This window comes from Trichechus manatus, unplaced genomic scaffold (assembly GCF_000243295.1).
Source record: "Trichechus manatus latirostris isolate Lorelei unplaced genomic scaffold, TriManLat1.0 scaffold00001, whole genome shotgun sequence".
In the NCBI taxonomy this organism is placed as follows: Eukaryota; Metazoa; Chordata; class Mammalia; order Sirenia; family Trichechidae; genus Trichechus; species Trichechus manatus.
In genome coordinates, this window is record NW_004443937.1 from 5,393,514 (window position 1) to 5,413,273 (window position 19,760).

Below are 19,760 nucleotides of genomic sequence, written 5' to 3' on the forward strand. Positions count from 1 at the left end.
AGAACAAAGGGGCAGCTTCTGTCCAGAGGTGAGAGGGGAAGGCAGAGAGAGTTAGGAGTTGGTTGAATGTTCATGGGGAATCGGGGGCGGAAGGGAGGAGTGTGCTGTCGCAGAATGGGGTGAGCAGTTGGGGTCTCATAACAATGTATGTTAAAAAAAAAATTCTGTATGGGAGACTAACTTGAAATGTAAATTTAATTACAACAATTAAAAAAAAGAAAAAAAAATTTCTTTATGGAAACGTATGATTAATTTATTGCAGTTCTGTAAAAAAAAGATACTGAGCATATACTATGCCAGGGATTGTGCTCAGGGTCGAAAATACGAGAAACAGACTGAGTCTGTTCTCAACCATCTCACAGTCTCCTGGTGAGAAGGGTGTTCCAGGCTGAGAAATTAGCATCTGTGATGGCACAATGCAGAAACCAAAAACCATTATGAGAACATTTTAGAGAATGAATGTGGAGTAGGAAGAGAAGAGGCTTAGAGAAGTAGGCAGGGTCTAGATCTTGAAGGCCACCACGCATCTGTCAGTTTGTCAAACTGTGGTGACTGACATATTGCTATGATGCTGGAAGCTATGCCCCTTGTATTTCAAATTCCAGCAGGATCATCCATGATGGACAGGTTTTAGCAGAGCTCCCAGACTGAGCCAAACTAGGAAGAAAGGTCTCACAGTCTACTTATGAAAATTAGTCAACATAAACCCAGAATACCACAACAGAATATTGTCTGATACAGTGCTGGAAGATAAGCCATATAGTTTGAAAGGCATGACATAATGGCCACAACAATGGTCTCAAACATGCCAACAATCATGGAGATGGGGCAGGATCGGGCAATGTTTCCTTCTGTTGTTGTACATGGGGTGGCTATGAGTTGGAGCAGACTCAACGGCAGCTAACAACAACAAGATCTTGAAGGAATGTATAGGACAATTAAAGCAATATTCGTATGCAGAAAATGGAGGTGGGGTGGGGAGTTGAGAGCCAGAGTAGTCAGGAGGGCAATGTTCAAATGAAATATTTGTCTAGAGACAGAAAAATAACATTTATAGTCTCTTAACACATTTTTGCCTTAAATGTTTCTAGTCCCTGAGTCGATTGTACAGTTTGCATGAAGTTGTCTTTATCACTGTGAGGATGGCCCAGCACTGAGAAAAGAAATGTGGATAGCCCTTGTGTATTTATTTGTGAACTTAATTTTCCCAGAGTCTAAATCCCTCTCTGAGAGTGCAGTTATGCTTCTGTGAATTAATTTCTCAGGACAGGGTCATTGCTTTAGAACAGTGGCTCTCAACTAGGGTTGATTTTGCCCCCACCCAATCTGGGGACATTGAGCAATATCTGGAGACATTTTTGATGGTCACAACTAGGGAAGGGGATGCTACTGTCGCCTAGTGGGTAGAGGCCAGGGATGCTCCTTAGCATCTTACAGCACAGGGCAGCCTCCCCACAACAAAGAATTGTGTGACCCAGTATGTCAGTAGTGCTGAGATTGAGAAACCCTGCTTTAGAAGAATACCTCTGATTCCATCCTGCTAGCTGTCCAGTGCATATGTCCCTGGAAATATGAACAGGGTCTAATGTGTACAGAAGATACCCAGGTCAGCTTACAAGGTTAGATAAAATTCTGGTCCTCTAAATGTACAAACCTAATGGAGAGTTTGTGGTTTTACTCTTAAGTCCCCAGTGGCCAGAAATGAGCCTTGCCCACCTCCCGTGTCTAACTCTTTTATCCCACTGCCATTAGACTTAGCAGTTGTAGGGGCTTTTTTGCAAAGAATCACATTTATGATTCAACTGAGCTACCTTTCATTTAATAAAAAAAAAAAAAAAAGTTCCTGGAGGAAGACTCCACTTAACCTAGTAAACATTCGAGTTTGATTGTGTTGGACTTTCCTAAAAAAAAAAAAAAAAATTTTGCAGGGTTTCTCCTATGCTACATGGTGAGATTTCAAAATTAGTCCTGTATCCTTATATCTCTGCTCTTGTTGTGAGAAGATTTCCCTTGAGTTTTTGACAACAGTGTGAAGCTACCTTGTGTTTTTATCCTTCTGTGAAAAGAAATGGTGCTCACAGTACAGAGAAATTGAAGAATTGTATTTTTAATGCTCAGAAAGGGAGGATTGCTAGTATTCTGTTCACATATATATACCCCGTGTAATTTGTTGCACTTCTGATTTACCTCAAGCCAGAACTGGAAAGGCTGAGCAATTATTAACAATGGAACAAGGGAAGTACTGGGGTAATCTTTTATAAAAAACTTTTGGGGAATGTGGGTGTGAGAGATGTGAGTTAGTCTTCCTGAGTTAGATAAATGCCAATGGCAAAGCTGCTACTGTCTACTACCTCACCAAAAAAAAAAAAAAAAAAAAATCAACAAAGCTCCTTGAGCTAAAACAGTTACATTCAGTATTCCATCCTCTAAGTAAATGCGAATACATCTTTAAGAACATTTCTTCTACATTTCTATGTATTTACCTTCTTCTAAATGCGTTAACATCATTTTCCCCCACAGAAGAAGCCAGTTCTTAATTTTGGAACCCTGTGGGTGGAACAAATGGTAACCTCCAACATGAACCGCAGTCTCTGCCAATAGGAGAATTTCTGAGAGGAACAAATTCTGGGGCACAATCTCTTATCTGGTGAAACTCTCCAGAATAGAACGGTGTTCTGTCACTGTATCTGGCCAGTTTGCTGCATTTGTTGTTCTTTTCTCTTTTTGTTGGAGACAATGGTCGTAAGTAAATAGTTCATAATTTATTGCTCCACCATGTGCAGAAAATTTTACAAACCTTTCTTCTCATGTAGTCCTCAGAGCTCAACTAGTCCAACTCTTCTTACTTTGCAGTAGGGAAACTGAGGTTCAAGAAGAAAATGTAACTGACTCAGGGCAGCAGACTCAATCCGAGGCAGACCCAGATCTCTGGTTCTGCAATAGTCTCGCAGTGCAACCTCTGTTTCTTAAGCCTTGGTGGCAAATAAATCACTTACAATACTTGGAGCATATTTATCCTAAAAAAAAATTATTTGTTGTTTATCTGAAACTCATATTTAACTGGGAATCCTGCATTTTATCTGGCAACCCCTCTTGGTGGCCAGAACAGCCTGAGCCTGTGGAAACTTGTTCCCTTAGTTAATCAGAGCATTTGACTGAACACACACCCTCCATCCACTGTCAGAAGCCAAATAGTTTCTCTTAATATCTTTTTTTTTTTTTAATTGCCCATAGGGCTTGAAAACTAGATACAGAGCAAATGTTAGTAGAAATAATAGGAAGTGCACAGGAAATAGGTGTTCAGTTAGAAGCATAGGGTTCATCTCATGAATCATATCAATTAATTTCATTTGCATAGGACTGTTGTGTACCATGCAGGAAGGGGAAGAGCAAGCAGTGTGGTATATCCTGATATGCATTCTCAGACATTCTGAATTGCTTTAGGGATTTTACAATTGAATTTTATTTTTCCTCAGTGAAAAATTCTCAACTCTTACACAAAGAACATAAATAATTTCTAATAAAATAGAAGTTATAAAAAGAAAAATAAGGTACATCATATAGTCAATTATGGTTGATTCATTTATGTATTTATTTATTCTACAACCATTTATTTCTTTTAAGCTTCAAGCTTTCTTAACATAAATAGGATACTTGGCCTCTACTATTGGAGAATGACATCATCAAAGTTGACAGAACTAGTCTGATGTGCTCACGGTTTATGTTAATCTCCAAGGCTTCCAGATTAAACAAATGTCTTTCTAGAAAGAAATGATTTATCTTCCTGAGTAGCTGCATTGCTGCAAATGCTCCATAAATGAAAGCTTAGAATTGTGTTCTAATTCCTTAGGGAGTCTCTCGATGCTCAATAGAGTCCTGCCCTTAGAAATGGGAAATTAACCTGTTAGCTTCATTTTGCTTTTATTAGTGGCATCATGAACAAGTGGTTAAGAGCACAGACTCTAGAGCTAGACTGAATGGATGCTATCTTGGGTTAGTTACTTGATTTCTGTATCCCTGAGCCTCTTTTTTCTCATCTGTAAAGTAGGGATAATAAAGCATCTCCTTCGTGGCATTGTTGTGTGGTAGAATGAGTTACAATGTTAGTATGTAAAACTGTGTGTGCAATCAATAGATGTTGTTATTATTCTTTTGCTCTCTTGGATTCTGTTTGCACACCTTGCCATATAGGACTTTGGAATTTCAATTTCTTTGCTCTGTTTCAAGGCTTTCTGTGGTTCCAGTACTTCTGTTGACCTTGAATGCTGACTCTGGAATTTCCATGAGTCCCAATCCCACAGCCAAAAACCAACCTTTCCCCATTTGGAAACAAGGCCCCAGCTCATGGGACACAAGTCCAGGTTGAAGCCCGGGGACCCTTGCTTATGTAAGAAAAGGGTTTAGAAAAGTGAACTCCCATCTGAACTGCACCCTACTCAGTCCCCAGCACCTAGAGGAGGGGCTGAGCTTGGTTGGCATGCAATACATATGTGATGGTTAAGATTGTGTGTCGACTTGGCTGGGCCATGATTCTCAGCGTTTATATGTGATCACTCCCATGATTGAATCTGCTGTGAGTAGCCGATCAGTTGAAAGGGAGTTTCCTTGGGGGTGTGGCTTGCCTCTGAATATAAGCAGACGTTCTGGCTTTTTGCCAGCTCTGGATCCTGCAGCTGCCTCATGTTCGTTTGACCTCCAGTTCTTTGGACTTGAGGTATCAGCTTATATGCTGATCGTGATCTTGGGATTCGTGGATCTTTACAGCCTACGAGAGGAGCCCTGCTCTCCAATCTGCCAATCTTGGGTTCACCAACCCCTGCAGCCACATGAATCAGGAGAAGCCTTGCAGTCTTGCCTGCCAATCTTGGGATTCGTCAAAACTCACAGCCTGTGAGCAACAGCCCTCCTTTCCGACCTGCTGATCTTGGGTTCACCAGCCCCAGCGGCTATGTGAATTGGAAGAAACCTCTATCCCAATCCATGGACTTGGGACATTCCAGCCTCAACGATCATGTGAGCTGTTTCTTTGATATAAATCTCTATATATATATCTTTATGTTTTACTGGTTTTGCTTCTCTAGACAACCCAGCCTAAGACAACATGTTTACTGAGTGAAGGTAAGAAATACGTTTTTAAGCGCTTCAAATTGAGACAGCATTTTTTTCTAGACTAGGAGAAGTGGTTACAGTTAATTGGATAGATATAATTAAAGCAGAATCTTAGAGTAGACGATCAGACTTTTTAAGATTCAGAATATGGCATATACACATGGGAAGATTCTCTGATCATTTCATTTTCTGCTTCATAAAATTGTATGACATCATTCAAGTGATGGGGTTTCCCAAAAGTCATTAAGATTCCTATTTCCCTTTACTAGAAGAAATGTGAACATTGAAAAGAAAGCTTTTTTCTTTTTTTTTTTTTTTTTTTTTTCTAGTGTAGGCATTATTTTTTATTTTCTAAAGGAAACCGGGATTGAGTTTTGATTTTTTTCCTCTCCTGCTTATTTCATCAGATACTTCTCTCCATATTTCTTTGTTGGGCAGTGTCTCAGAACTCCTTTTTTCTATGATATCATTCTATTTCTCACTTATGTTTATTTTCTCAATGGTTTCTCAAGATTGATTTTTAATTAGAATGACAGAGCTTAGTTTTTTTGAAGGGGGGCCAGGATTTCACAGTAGGGTTTTTTGTTTTTTTTTGGTCAGAATTTAAAAAAAAAGATCTATGCCAATACACTCTGATAGCATCTAAATAAGCTTCTTAAATCTTAATATCACTGGTGATTTTAAGTTAAATTCAGAATTATCCCCTACTTTCTTTTGATCTTATCTCTTCCATTAGCTCTTGGGTAAGTGGAATGCTTGTGTGTTCTAAAGGAATGCCAGTCAGGTACTTTAATCTATTACCTGATCATAGAAGTGAAGAGGAAGAGGTTTTATGGCCCAGTCCTAGCTCCGTATATATTTTTTTTCATTCTAGTTGATCCTCCTGGTATAAACCTTGTGATGAAGTATTATTAGGCAGTGAAAATATCAATGCAAAGGGTAAGAATTCAGTGAGCACCTGAGAGCAATTCATCCCCTTCCCCAGTTAGAGAGCCCATAATTCTTCCGGTCTTATAATATTATCCTCTGAAAGTCCTTTGGTGGTAGTTGAATTGAGTACACCTCTCTTTCTCTAACTTGGGATAGGAATGGTGGCTGTTTGTTGGTTATTTCCTGGAATACTTATGAGGGCTTCTCACAAACAGCCCTACCTGTTCTAGCTCTCCCCTTCCAGGTACATGGGATCATCATAGTTCCCCACTCCCTTTGGAGTTAAAATAAACCAGTTGCCATGGAGCCAGCTCTGACTCATGGTGACCCCATGAGTGTCATAGTAGAACTGTGCTCCATAGGGTTTTCAGTGGCTGATTTTCAGAAGTAGATTATCAAGCCTTTCTTCCATGGCACCTTTGGGTGGACTTGAACCATCAATCTTTCCATTAGCTGCAGAGTATAGTAACGGTTTGTACCATCCAGGGACTTCCCTTTGAAGTTAGATGCGCACATGTGACTTGCTTCTGCCAATGAACTGCAACCAAAAGTGATACAAAGAAGCCTTCAAAGTGCAGGCATACTTTCTCATATTCTTTTCCTTTCCCAAGCTATCTGGCAATATTTCGGAAAGTAGCTATATGTCGAACTGGGTCCTGGAGTGAGAGCAATGAGAACATAGCGCAGATCTTCTAGATGGCTATGATGGACATGAAGATTAGTAAGAAATGAACAACTATTGTTTTAGGTTACCGAAATGTGGGGAATCATTTGTTCCTACAGTTATAATCTAACTTGTTCTGATTGATATACCTCCCCAACAACCAGTTTCCTTTTTTCTTCTCAGCAGCCCCTGATTTCCATTTGGGGGTTAATGTGGTTTCCAGGAAATTGATTTCTCCAGCACCTCAAGGGCTGCGACATTTGACCAAGGCCAACAAAATTAGTGCATCCGATCCACTGAAGACAATAATCAAATCAGGGGTGGGCAAGTGATGTAAGATAATCTGATCAAAATGAATCTCAGGAGATTTGTAAAGATTTTTGTTTTTGGTATGAAGCTGCTTCCTTTTCTATTCAATGTGAAAGAGAAAGTATGTATTAATAGATATTTCTGTTTGCTTTCTTGGTGTCTTGAAGGGACCAAGCTTTGGGGATGAAATGGGCATTATAGAAGCTGAAGAAGAGAGATAAAGAAAACCAGGTCCTTGGTGACATCGTTTAATGATCTAGTCAAGATTGACCTGAAACCAATGCTTACACTAATTATATGTGCCCAGAAATTAACTTCATTATTTGACCTGGTTTAATACCATTTTTCTGATACCTGCGACTAAAAGATTTCAAGTGGCACAGAGCTTAAGCATAAGCTTACTGAAGTCATAGGTTTTATAGATATATAACTATCACCAATGACATGCAAAAGACATGCTATACTCTATTATAGCTTCTAGAAAGGACTAATGGGTAGGGTGGGGGTGAAACAAGGCTGGAGAATGAGTGACCATCACACCAGAAGCAACATGGTGAGTCAGAAAGATGTATGTTCAAATCCTCCGTCTGCCACAGATGTGTTCTTGGAGAAGATATTTGATCTGTCAGAGCCTCAGCTCCTTCACTGGAAAAATGGGAATAATTTAGATAATTTATAGGGTCACTATGAGTCAGAATTGACTTGATGACAACGGGTTTTTGGTACTCTAGGTAATAAATGACATTACATATAATGTAGGGTAAGTTTTCTTCACTCAGGAACTCCAGAGTTCTTCTAGTCCCAGTGAATACAGTGTAGTACTTCCTGTTAACATCAAAAGAGTCTTGGCTCTTTTCTGAAGCCAGATCATTCTACCCAACCTATGCCAATAGAATAAAGAAATTTATCACTTGTAATTCAGAGTATATCTCAGGGAGGGTGTGGAACCCTTATCGCTTTGTATCTTAGGATAAAGTACCCCACCTAAATGAAAGCCTTTTTTTTCTCCTTAGTATTGAGGGTGTGGTATGTGTGTGTGGAGATAATTGTAAACGCTGGAAAGACGGCTAAAGTCCAATATTAAGAACACTGTTTTAAATAAAGAGTCTTATTTAGGCACCCAGTCTTGCACATCAAAATCAGAATATTGTCTCTACTGTTTTTTTGTTTTTTTTTTTTTTAATCTCTTTGACTGACTTGTCTAAGTTTGTTCTACATGGTAACAAAACAGGGTTAAACATAACATGGAGAATTCCTGTAGCAATTTTGATTACAAGTAACTTGTTACCATTTCTTTCTAAATCTTTTATCCCCTTATACTTTAGGTGGCAATCTCTAAGGAATTCCAACCTACCAAGACTTAAACTTTGATGAACGCCTACCTAAAAAAGAGCTAAACTCATCCCATTCAAAAGCTAAGTTGGAAAAAAAACAACAACTGTTTTTCTCACTCTGACCTCCACTGTAAAGTCTTTTGGGGCGGGAAGGAAAGGGAGCTAAAATAATTGTACCATAATAGAGTATAGCAATCCTATGCTCATTTTAATTAACTTTGCAGTCCCATAGGAGCCATTCAATTCCTCAGAGGCATCAGAAAATCCTATAATATTTTATTTTTGTTTCACAGGAACATGGATATTGGTTTGCTTATCCCATGGGATCTGAGACATTATACACAAGGGATAGAGAGTACCATTAGAAATTAATCATTTTGAAATATAAAACATTATTGAAGCAGTGCTATTGTTTCCAAGATTTATCAACTAGCTGGCACATAGTCATTACATGTAGAGTCATATTGAGTTTTTATATTTCATACTAAATATCTCTCATTGTTTTCTCAAAGTTATTATTAGAGCTTAGCTAGAGCTCAATAGATGTTAAATTAAAATAATGTGATGAGGCATATTTTGATTTACATCAGTGGCTCCCCAAAGATGCCTACAGTATGGGAATTTATGAATAAATACACTGATGGAGGATTAAAGAACCTACTAGTAAAGTAACAAGGATAAGACTTTGGGCTTTGAAGTCAGTCAGGTGCGGCCATGGGGCAGCACACTAACTTCTGTAAGCTTTCGGTTAGTATGTGTTTTCTACCCTCTTTCTCTTTCTATAGGTAGGACTCTGTCTGTGAGGAAATGCTAGAGCCAGGGTCAGCAAACTTTTTCTGTAACAGGCCAGATAGTAAATAGTTTTCAGCTTTTCATGGCATACAAGCTCTGTGGCAGCTACTCAGCTCTGCTGTTGTAATGCAAAAGCAGCTACAGATATGTCAAAAAGTGAGCATCGCTGTGTTCCAATAAGGTTTTAATTACGGACACTGAGTTTGGATTTCGTATAATTCTCACGTGTCACAAAATATCACTTTTATTGTTTTAAATTATTTAAAAATGTAAAAAAATATTCTTAGCTCATTGGCCATACAAAACAGGCAGCAACCAGATTTAGCCCAAATGCCGTAGTTTGCTGATCCCTTCCCTAGGGGATTTTGGACCCTCAAGATGAAAGTAGTCTTGGTATCTGAGTTATCACGTGGAGGAGAACTGCCCATGGACCAGGAACACCTGCCTCAGATTTTTCTGTGACTGAGATGATTGTAGTGTTTTATGAGAATGTTTTAATGCAGTGTTCTTGGACATATGATGAAGGCTTAGTCCACATGAAAACACCAGACCATGTAAAGGCACCAACTCTGAGAAGCCACATCAAGTTTGAGAAGTTCATGCCGGGGTAGTGGCAGATATCCATCAGAGGTTCCCCAGTCTTGACTTAGGAAGGTCCTAGGGTCCAAACCCACCACCCATCTGTCAGTTTGTCATACTGTGGTGGCTTGCATGTCGCTATGATGCTAGAACTGATGCTACGGGTGTTTCAAATACCATCGGGTCACCCATGGTGGACAGTTTCAGCAAAGCTTCCAGACTACGGAAGACTAGGAAGAAAGGCCTAGTGATGTACTTCTGAAAATTAGCCAATGAAAATCTTATGGATCACAACAGAATGTTGTCCTACTTGTTTACTTTGGACACATCATCAGGAGGGAATACTCACTGGAGGAGGATATCATGTTTGGTGAAGGTGAGGGCCAGTGAGGGCGAGAGAGACCCTCGTTGAGGTGGATTGGCACAGTAGCCACAACAATGGACTCCAACATGCTGGTGATTGTGAGGATGATGCAGGACTGAGCAGCATTTCGTTCTGTTGTACATAAGGTCTCCATGAGTTGGAATCGACTCAATGGCAGCTATTTCTTTCTCTCTATATATATGTATATATCTAGGGTCCAAATGATCTAGTAACCCATCTTTAATTTTTTTTCAAGGGTAACCTCATGATCCTATAATTCTAGCAGGCAATATATCCAACAGGGCTCCTTATAATATATAGCACACATATCAATTCTTTCTGTTGAAGTTTACATTCAGTTGTGAGTGTTTATGCTTCGGAAGCCAACTCTTCTATGTGCAGGACAGAAATCCAAATGAAATTAGTTGCATTTTTTTAATACAAGCTATGACTTGTTATGAAATTATATTTAAAAAGCTTTATATGTGAAAACTATGTTGAACTTTTTATAACTATTTGCTGTGTGCACACTCTCACACAGCTAATCATTATCACTGGCAATTAATTGAAATCACAGGGCAATTAATACATTACTGCTGCCCTTCCTAACAGGAATAGATTAAAGTCTTCATCCTTGTCCCCAAACCAATCCAGCTAAGTGCCTCAGCAAATTCCAATCTCTTAGAGTTTAAATTTTTTTCCTACTTAAAACCAGTTGCCGTTGAGTCAACTCTGTCTCATGGTGATCCCATGTACGTCAGAGTAGAACTGTACTCCATAGGGTTTTCAATGTCTGCTTTTTTGGAAGAAGATCAGGAGGACTTTCATCTGAGATGCCTCTGGGTGGAATGGAACCTCCAACATTTTGATTAGCATCTAAGCATATCAACGGTTTATACCACCCAGGGACTGGTTTTCCTTACTTATTCAGATACAAAAATTAGTTATCTTCAAAATATATTTATAAAAAGCTAATCTTAAAATTGGTTGGGTACCTTTACATAGTACATCTATTTGGGCTTTCTACTCAGCTTGCCATGGAGCCCTGGTGGTGCAGTGGTTAAGAGCTACAGCTGCTAACCAAAAGGTCAGCAGTTTGAATCCACCAGCCGTTCCTTGGAAACCCTATGGGGCAGTTCTGCTCTGTCCTATAGGGTCGCTATGAGGTGGAATTGACTTGACAGCAACAGGTACAGCTACTCCGCTTGCCAGTACCATGATTTAAAAAACTCAATCTGTATGAGTAAGTAATATGAGCAAGAACACTGGTCCTAGAGCCGGGAGACTAGAAGGTCTTTTGGGCCGCTTATTTCTGGGTGTGTGATTTAAGAAGACTTATGGATTTCTTTGAGCCTAAATTCCCTTATGTATAATTTGGAGACAGATGTGTGGTGAAGATGAAATGAGATCATGTTTGTGAAAGTGCTTTGTAATCTGTAAGTCACCATACAGATGTCAACAGCTAAGGAACTTACTAGTTTATGAGATTATCCTTAATCAGGTCCTGAGCTAATGATGTTTTGATTTCCAGGAACACTGTCTTTCTCTCCCATGCACATACAATGCACGCATATCATGATATTGCTTTAGAAGATACATTTTCTCCATTGCTGTAAAAATAATTTCTGACTATATTTCCTCTGTATCTGTGGGTGGAGTGAGAAAGAAATCTGGACAGGGATGTTGAAAAATGAGAGCTTTGGCATGCATTCATTGATGTTTTTATCCCTTCTGTGCATATCTGGAGAATTTGGTTTGCTAACAGGCAAAATTTAGAGGAAAATAAAATAGTTTCAGGAGTTATCAGTTTGGGGGGAGAAAAAGTCTGTGTTGAGAGATACAATAAGAAGCAAGTATGCCAGTAATTCTGCAGCTCTTTTGAGAATTAGATGTTGACAAAATAAGTCTTTCCACATATTTGCCATCCATCCCCATTTTCCCCACCATTCCTTCAGGCACCTGCCTTATCTTATGTATCTCCTATTCATCCTTTCACTGAAGAAAATGACATTTGGTAACTTTTAAATTAGTAAAGCACGTAACCTTTACATTCTCAATGGAGGTGAATGATTCCCTGTGGTTAGGTTTAGTGAAATAAGATCACCAAATTAACCCAATGGAAGCTGTGTCATAGCCTGTTTTTAGTTCTAAAACAACCACCAAAACACATAACTGGTCCGGACAAATACATGAGTTGCAGGGTGATCCTGAAAGGGACATAAGCCCTCATTTTTCTGATTTCAAATATGAGCTGTCTGGGCTCACAGCTATCATGTCTGAGCCAGTTCACTCAAAGCAAAACTTTCTAGGATCACTTTGACCTCATTGCACTGAAATCTTACAGGGATTCAAAAAGTTAGTCCTGTGTAGGAGTCCTTGGGTGGTGCAAACGGTTAACACACTCAGCTACTAACCTTAAGGTTGGCTGTTTGAGTCCACTCAGAGACACCTCAGAATAAAGGTCTGGTGATCTACGTCCAAAAAAACAGCCATTGAAGCACTGTGGAGCAAAGTTCTACTTAGACACACATGGAGTCGCCATGAGTTGGAGTGAACTCAACTGCCGCTGGAAAGGTATCATTTGACTGCAGTAGCCTTGAGCAACTAAGGAAAATAACAATGAAAATATTGTGGCTGCTCTAATCTGACATCAGTATTCTCAAAAGAATTAGTACTTCCCCTAGGGACTATTTTGGAAATTTGTAGTGCTTTGTTCTGGTTTACACAACGATCAGGGTGAGGAGAGCATTTAGTGGATGGATGTTAGGGATGCCAGATATTCTACCATAAATGGAGCAACTAGGAACAAAAAGAAATTGTTCTCTCTCCTGAGTGACTTTTGAATATACCCCAAAATACTATTTGTAATTGTCTGAACTCAGAACCTAATTCTAACTATATGTAAGCACAAAGCTTTCTTTATATATATGGTTTCAGAATACACTCAACTTTCTAGGAATGTCACTACCATGTCAACTGAAGTAAGACTGTAGTTTGTTTTATTTGGGAACTTTACCAAGAATTGTTCATCATTACAGAAAATGATGTTACCAATGGCAATGCTGCTCATGCATTATGAATTGCTAATGGAACACTCTGGAATCAGTCTGCATATGTTACTGTCACATTCATGGGGATTCTACATGTAGGATATACATTTGACTACTTCTTGTGTCTTCTAGTGTTGCTGTGCAGTTGCATTTACATATTGAAATGACTATTATTTTATTACAAATTACTGTTATATTTTCTACCTTGAGTACAGCTATGCCATTATTTATTTGTTTTGAGAGTATGTACATAGATAGGATATATGATCTATGAATCTCATTTCAGGTAGTCAAGGAGCATTACAAGAAACTTACTATTAAAGGGAGCATTGAATCCAACTGTGATACATTGTCATGGCTACAATGCTCACATTTTAGGGGAGAACCAGTTGGACACAAATGATATGATCATGACTTGAATACAGTCATGCAGGCATCTTAAAGACCTCCAAACCAACCTACATAATTTTCTTTATCACTGGTAAAGCAGACGAGGTTTATGGTATAGCAACAGCCCAGGTATCTCAGAGAATCTGTATTTCCTCTCTCAGATAACCAATAGCTCTTTTGTAATAAATTACTTAATAATGGAATCTCAGCATCTTAGAGATGAAAAAGGCTACAGGATTCATTTAAAACAACCTTTCTCACAGGAAAATAATCTCTTACGCAACGTCACCTACAAATCCAAAATACCAGCCCTGGATTTAATGCCTCCGGTGATGGAAAACTTAATATTGTGCAAAACAATTTGTTTTCACTGTTAAATGCTCCTCATTAGAAAGGTCAAGCTAAAGTCTATTTAAATTTCTGCCCTCTAGTCTAAATTTGGCTATTATTAGCAATATAGAAACAGATGTTTTTACTCCCCTGCATAAGAGCCCTTTATCCATTTGAAAAGAATGCTCACGCAGTGATGGGACTAAGCTGATGCTACAGCCAAGGCACTGTATGAAGGCATGGCAATTATGGGGGAGGGCAATGGGGACTTCACACTGTGCATCTGAGTTGAATCCAGCAACCAAAGGCAAAGGGATAATGTCCCTCAACTATAGCATCTATTACTCTAGCAACCTCTCCACTTAAAGTTGTCACAGTCGCCTCTACCTCCTCACGGGATAGCGGACAATTTTTGGAGCAGACAGTTTAGCAAGAGGGAGGAGCTTACAGAAAAAAACATATTAGCAGAGAAATTGAAATTTCTGAAACTCTGACTTCTTGGACATTGGGTCATTGTGCTGTCCATGAAAGCTAGAAGACATAGGATCAACACTGTGTCTGCCTTGGATAACTTTGGGAAATCATAAACCTCATCATGGAAGGAAAAGGAAACTTTCCCTCTCTATCTTTTCTAACACCCAAGAACCCAAATTATGTCTAAACAAATCCATTTTTCCTGATTTATCCAACTGTTATGGATTGAATTGTATCCACCCAAAATATGTATTGAAATCCTAACCAAAGACCTGGTGATCTACTTCCAAAAAATTAGCCATTGAAAACCTTGTGGAGTACAGTTCTACTCTGCACACATGGGGTCACCATGAGTTGGAACCAACTTGACAGCAACTGGTTTTTTTGGAACCTGTAAATATGATCCTGTTTGGAAATAGAGTTCTTCTTTTGTTGTGTTAATGAGGTTATACCATAGTAGGGTGAGTCCTAAATCTAGTCACTTCTGAGTTATAAAAAGGGCAGAATAGATACAGAGATACATACAAGGGAAAGACAGACTCCAAAGAACACCAAGGAACTCCATGGCACTCTGGGGTTACTGACACAGAAGAACCTTCCCTGAGAACCATACACTGACCTCTAGCCTCCTGAACCATGAGAAAATAAATTGCTGTTATTTTGAGCCACCCACTTGTGGTATTTTTTGTTACGGCAGCACTAGGTAACTAAGAAACCAACTGAGATCCTTCTCAGGGGGTTGCACTAGCTGGGTCCCCCTGCCTGAGATGTTTTCCCTCATATCTATTTCTTTGTATTGCAGGCTCTGTCTTCCGATTCAGGTCTCAGCCCAAATGCCACCTCCTCAGCAAGACTTTCCTTGACAACATGATATAAAGCAGGTTTCCCTAGCTCAGTTCCTCTGTGTGAGAATAACTGTTTTTTCCATAGTTTATAGCACTTAACTCAGTATGAATGAAGTTTATTTAATAATTACCTGTTCATTTTATTTTCTTGCTAGAATGTAAGTTCCCTGAAACCTTGAGGTCCATCTGTCTTGTTCACTGCTTTATATTCAGGTCTCTAAACAGAGTCTGCCACTTGGTAGGTGTTCAATAAATATTTGCTGAGTAGATGAATAATTAAAAAGAAAGAACAGTTTTGTGTTGCACTTTAGAGTGGATTGTTGGATTTTGAGTTGAGTTCCATTTTTTACTGATTATTCAACTCCTTTAGTCTTTTCTCCAGGCACAATGGTTAGTGTGCTTGGCTGCTAACTGAAAGGTTGGCAGTTCGAACGAACCAGCCACTCAGTGGGAGAAACATGTCTGCTTCCATAAAGATTTACAGCCTTGGAAACTCTATGAGGCAGTTCGACTCTGTCCTGTTGGGTTGCTATGGGATGGAATCAACTCGACAGCAACAGATACACACTTAGTTCTTTGCATAGCACACTTCTACTTTCCCACCTCTAGAAAGATTTAACTTTTTCAACTTCTTTCTTAAAACATGACTCCTAGCATAGAACACAATGTGCTTTCAATGCAGAATATGGTTATGTGGATGCTGTATGTGGTTTAGTGGTCCAAAGGTTTAGTTAAAGATATGAAACATTCTAGCTTTATCCCAGGGATGCTTCAACTCCAGGAACAACTGCTTGAGTTGTTAGGCCTCCTATATGGATTGATTTGCAATTAGTTTAGTGTGTTTGGGTTTCTGGCCTCTGTGTATTCAAATTACTAGCTCAGAATTCATTTCAATTAAAAGAATATCATGTAAAATAGAATGACTATGTGTCTTCTGGCATAAAGTTCCTGTTGCTTCCACAGTCTAATGTCTTTTGTCTTCATGAACATTTCACCCAATAGAGGCACTATACTTTGATTTATTTGAAGACAACAATGACAGGAGTCTTAAAAGTTTACATTGTCTTTAACATTTCTGTATTTTTTTAGGTTCATGTGACAATAAAAACTGTCATACCGTTCTCTATATGCTGTACACCAAGACTTCCAATTTATTTCTTGTACATATACAATATACACATACCATACATCTATAATTTCCAAAAATTCCCACTGTCCCTACCAACTGTGTATTTCTCAGGCCATGCAGTCAGCCCCAGCACATCTAACTGCTGACTACGTAATCATCCCAGCAGCGGTGCTGAAATCTTACTCCAACATCACCAAAACCATAAAATCGCCTGATCTGACTTTATCTCATCAGTAAGCACTCTAAATGCTGCTCTTGAAAGAGAAGTGCTAGTTATGTTGCATCAGAAAAAATTTAGGACAGGTGAGATTGGTTATGCCATTGGCCTTTCAAATTTAACCTCTTATAAAAGTGAGAATTCTGCTCCCTGCGCTATCTACACAGTACTAGGCAAACCCTGGAAGAGGCTGGAAGTGCAAAGTAAAGATCTATCAAAGCCATGTGGGTTTATTTTAATGCAACTCTAAATAATTCTACTTGGTTAAAAATTTAATAATTCCAGACAAATGCCAGAACAAGACGCATAAAACGTGACTGCCCTGAGCAAACTCAACTGTATAGTTATACAGTTATACATGCTGCAGCAGGGACAGGACAAGCTTTCTCTGCCCTTTACTGCCAACCACACCAGAGATGGAATCTGAAGCATTGCCCCTCAGCACTCAGTGACAGGATAATTTTCCCCTTTATGATTTTGTTTGGATGCTCTTCTAAAAACATATGATTGGAGGTAGAGATCAAAAATCACCCACAGTTATGTATAGATTCACAATAGAGCAAACGTACAAGGACCTTTAAGGAATCAGCAAATACACAACACACATATAGTCACTTCCGTGTTCCTACAAGCAGGATAGACGTCTCTAAAACAGTTGCCGTACAGTCGACTCTGACTAATGTGTGTCAGAGTAGAACTGTGATCCTTAGCGTCTTCAGTGGTTTTGATCTTTCAGAAGTAGATCATCAGTCCTTTCTTTGAAGGTCTCTCTGGGTGGATTTGAACTGCCAACCTAGCCAAGTGTCTAACTGTTTGTGCCAGCCTTGATAGATACCCCTAATTAATCCCTAGTAGATCCTAGGCTTCTTTAAGCCTTCTTCCTTTTCTACATATTATTTATTTGGGCAATATATTTATGAAAATGTTGGGTATAGATGAATTTTGTTAAATCAAATCACACTTTAAATAGGCCATGATTTCATTATTTAAATGAATCCTAGTGTGAAGATATTTGTAAATAATCACCAATTAATTTTATTCTCATGTAACTTTTTCTTAAAGTGAATCACCACCCTAATACATGATTATAAACAGTGCGTTCCCGTTACTAATCACCCAGATAGAAGAGGACTAAGATTCTTAAGCTCAGATTATGCTTTTGCTATTGTGTCTATATGTGGCTTTGTCGTTGTAAAAGTGAAGCCACTGACTAATATGTACCTTACTGTGAATAAGTCAATATATTGTTTCTGTGGGGATTTCTTTCATCTGGGGCTTCCAACTCATTGAAATTGCATTTGTTCAGGTTAGTAGAGGTTAGTACTTGTGATTATTTCTTTATTGATTGCTGTTTGAGATCCAACCATTTAATGAGTTAATAGAATCTAGAAGACCGTTATGAACAACCTCTTAGATTAAAAACAGGTGTCTGTACTAACATTCTTGCAACTTGTTGAATGTGGATTTAAAAACAGACTGATATGCTCTAATTTAACTTGAATATGATTCTGAATTGATGTTAGAACTTGCCATCTATGTGGTGTGTCTCTAATTTCATTTATTATAGATCAGATGCCTACAGTTTGAGAATACTCTGGACCAAGAATTCCTTCAGCATTGTTTCTACAACAAGTATCTATTAAATCCTACAGATGGATCTGTCTAATCCTACAGATGGAAAGCCTGTTGTATCTGTCTCTTCTCACTATGATCAACCGAATTTATGGGCTTGACATTTATTTGCTTCTAACTTCAGTGACCTGGAAAACGTCTTCTTTTTAGTTTGTCAGAACCATATCCTCCTCTCCGCCCCGCACCAAGTCTCTACACATTCGGAGTGATTTTATTTGAGGAATTATCTGGTCTTTCTTAAGGTCATATTCCTATTCTGGAACAATTCTTTGTTGACTGTCTACTGTGTGTCAGGCACTGTGCTAAATGATTTTATTTGATTTATTTCAATTAATAGTTACACCCTATAAAGCAGATTCTATTACAGTTCTCATTTTAGAGAAGTAGAAATGGAGTGTGCAAAGAATGTGCTCAATATCGTGCAGCTAATGTATGGCAAATCCTGGATTAAAATCCAGTCAGTCTAATTCCTCGGTCCTGAGCACTTTAATCAGATTAAAAACCATTATATTCCCTACAAGCCTGGAGTAGTAAGTGGGATGTGTAAACACAAACACAGATATAGATGATCTTTGTCTAGGACAGTGCCAGTGATGATGTGATGATGGTGACTTTCACTGGACTATATCTTCATTGGTATTGGACTCCATTTCAGGAGTAAGCAGAAGTACCTAAAGAGGTTTAAAGCATTTTCAGAATATGGCTGAAAATTCTACCATTTTGAAATTTCAATCAACATTTATTGAGAACTTACTAAGTGTCAGAAATTGTGTTCAGCATTGAGGATGTAGAGATAGGGAACCTCATCAAAGACTAGGAGACTCACAATTTAACTAGCAAAAGCAGAAATTATGTAGACAATTATAAGAATGTAATTGGAAAGCAATTTGATAATATTTTATGATCATCTATTAGGTGCTAAATGCTTGAGATACTTCAACATATTTAATTTTCACAAACACCTGAAATGTAGATGATGATGTTGTTGTTAGGTGCCATCAAGTTGATTCTGACTCATAGCGACCCTGTAGGATAAGACAGAGTAGAACTTCCCCATAGGGTTTCCAAGGAGCAAACTGCTGACCTTTCGGTTAGCAGCTGAGCTCTTAACCACTGTGCCACCAGGGCTCCGAAATGTAGATAATAACCCCATTTTTAAGAGTAAGAACATTTAGATAAGGCAGTTTAATCTTCTTGTCCAAAACCATTCAGCTAAGGAAAGTGGGTGGGGCAAGGGGAGTTAGCATAAGAATCAAAATCAATATGGTGATAAATACCATGGATTTTCTCAACCTAATCAGCTAAAGACTAGCTGGTGAGATAAAAATACAAGATTTATCGACAATTAACATCTTACCACAAATGAGTTTATCAGATACTTCCAGAAACACTGATCTCATCAGAAATTAGACACACACACAGAAAATGAATAAATGAGAGTTAATGCTAGAGTTCAAGTGCATCTTGAGAAAGCCAGTTTGGGTGGGGGTACTGGGCATCTTGATATTGGTATTGGTTCATCTGGTAGGAAGGGAGGAGCAAATAGGTGCCAAAATAGAAGAGAAAGTCTGTTAAAATAGTTATTTCTTTTTTAGCAACTCTTAAGGGAAGG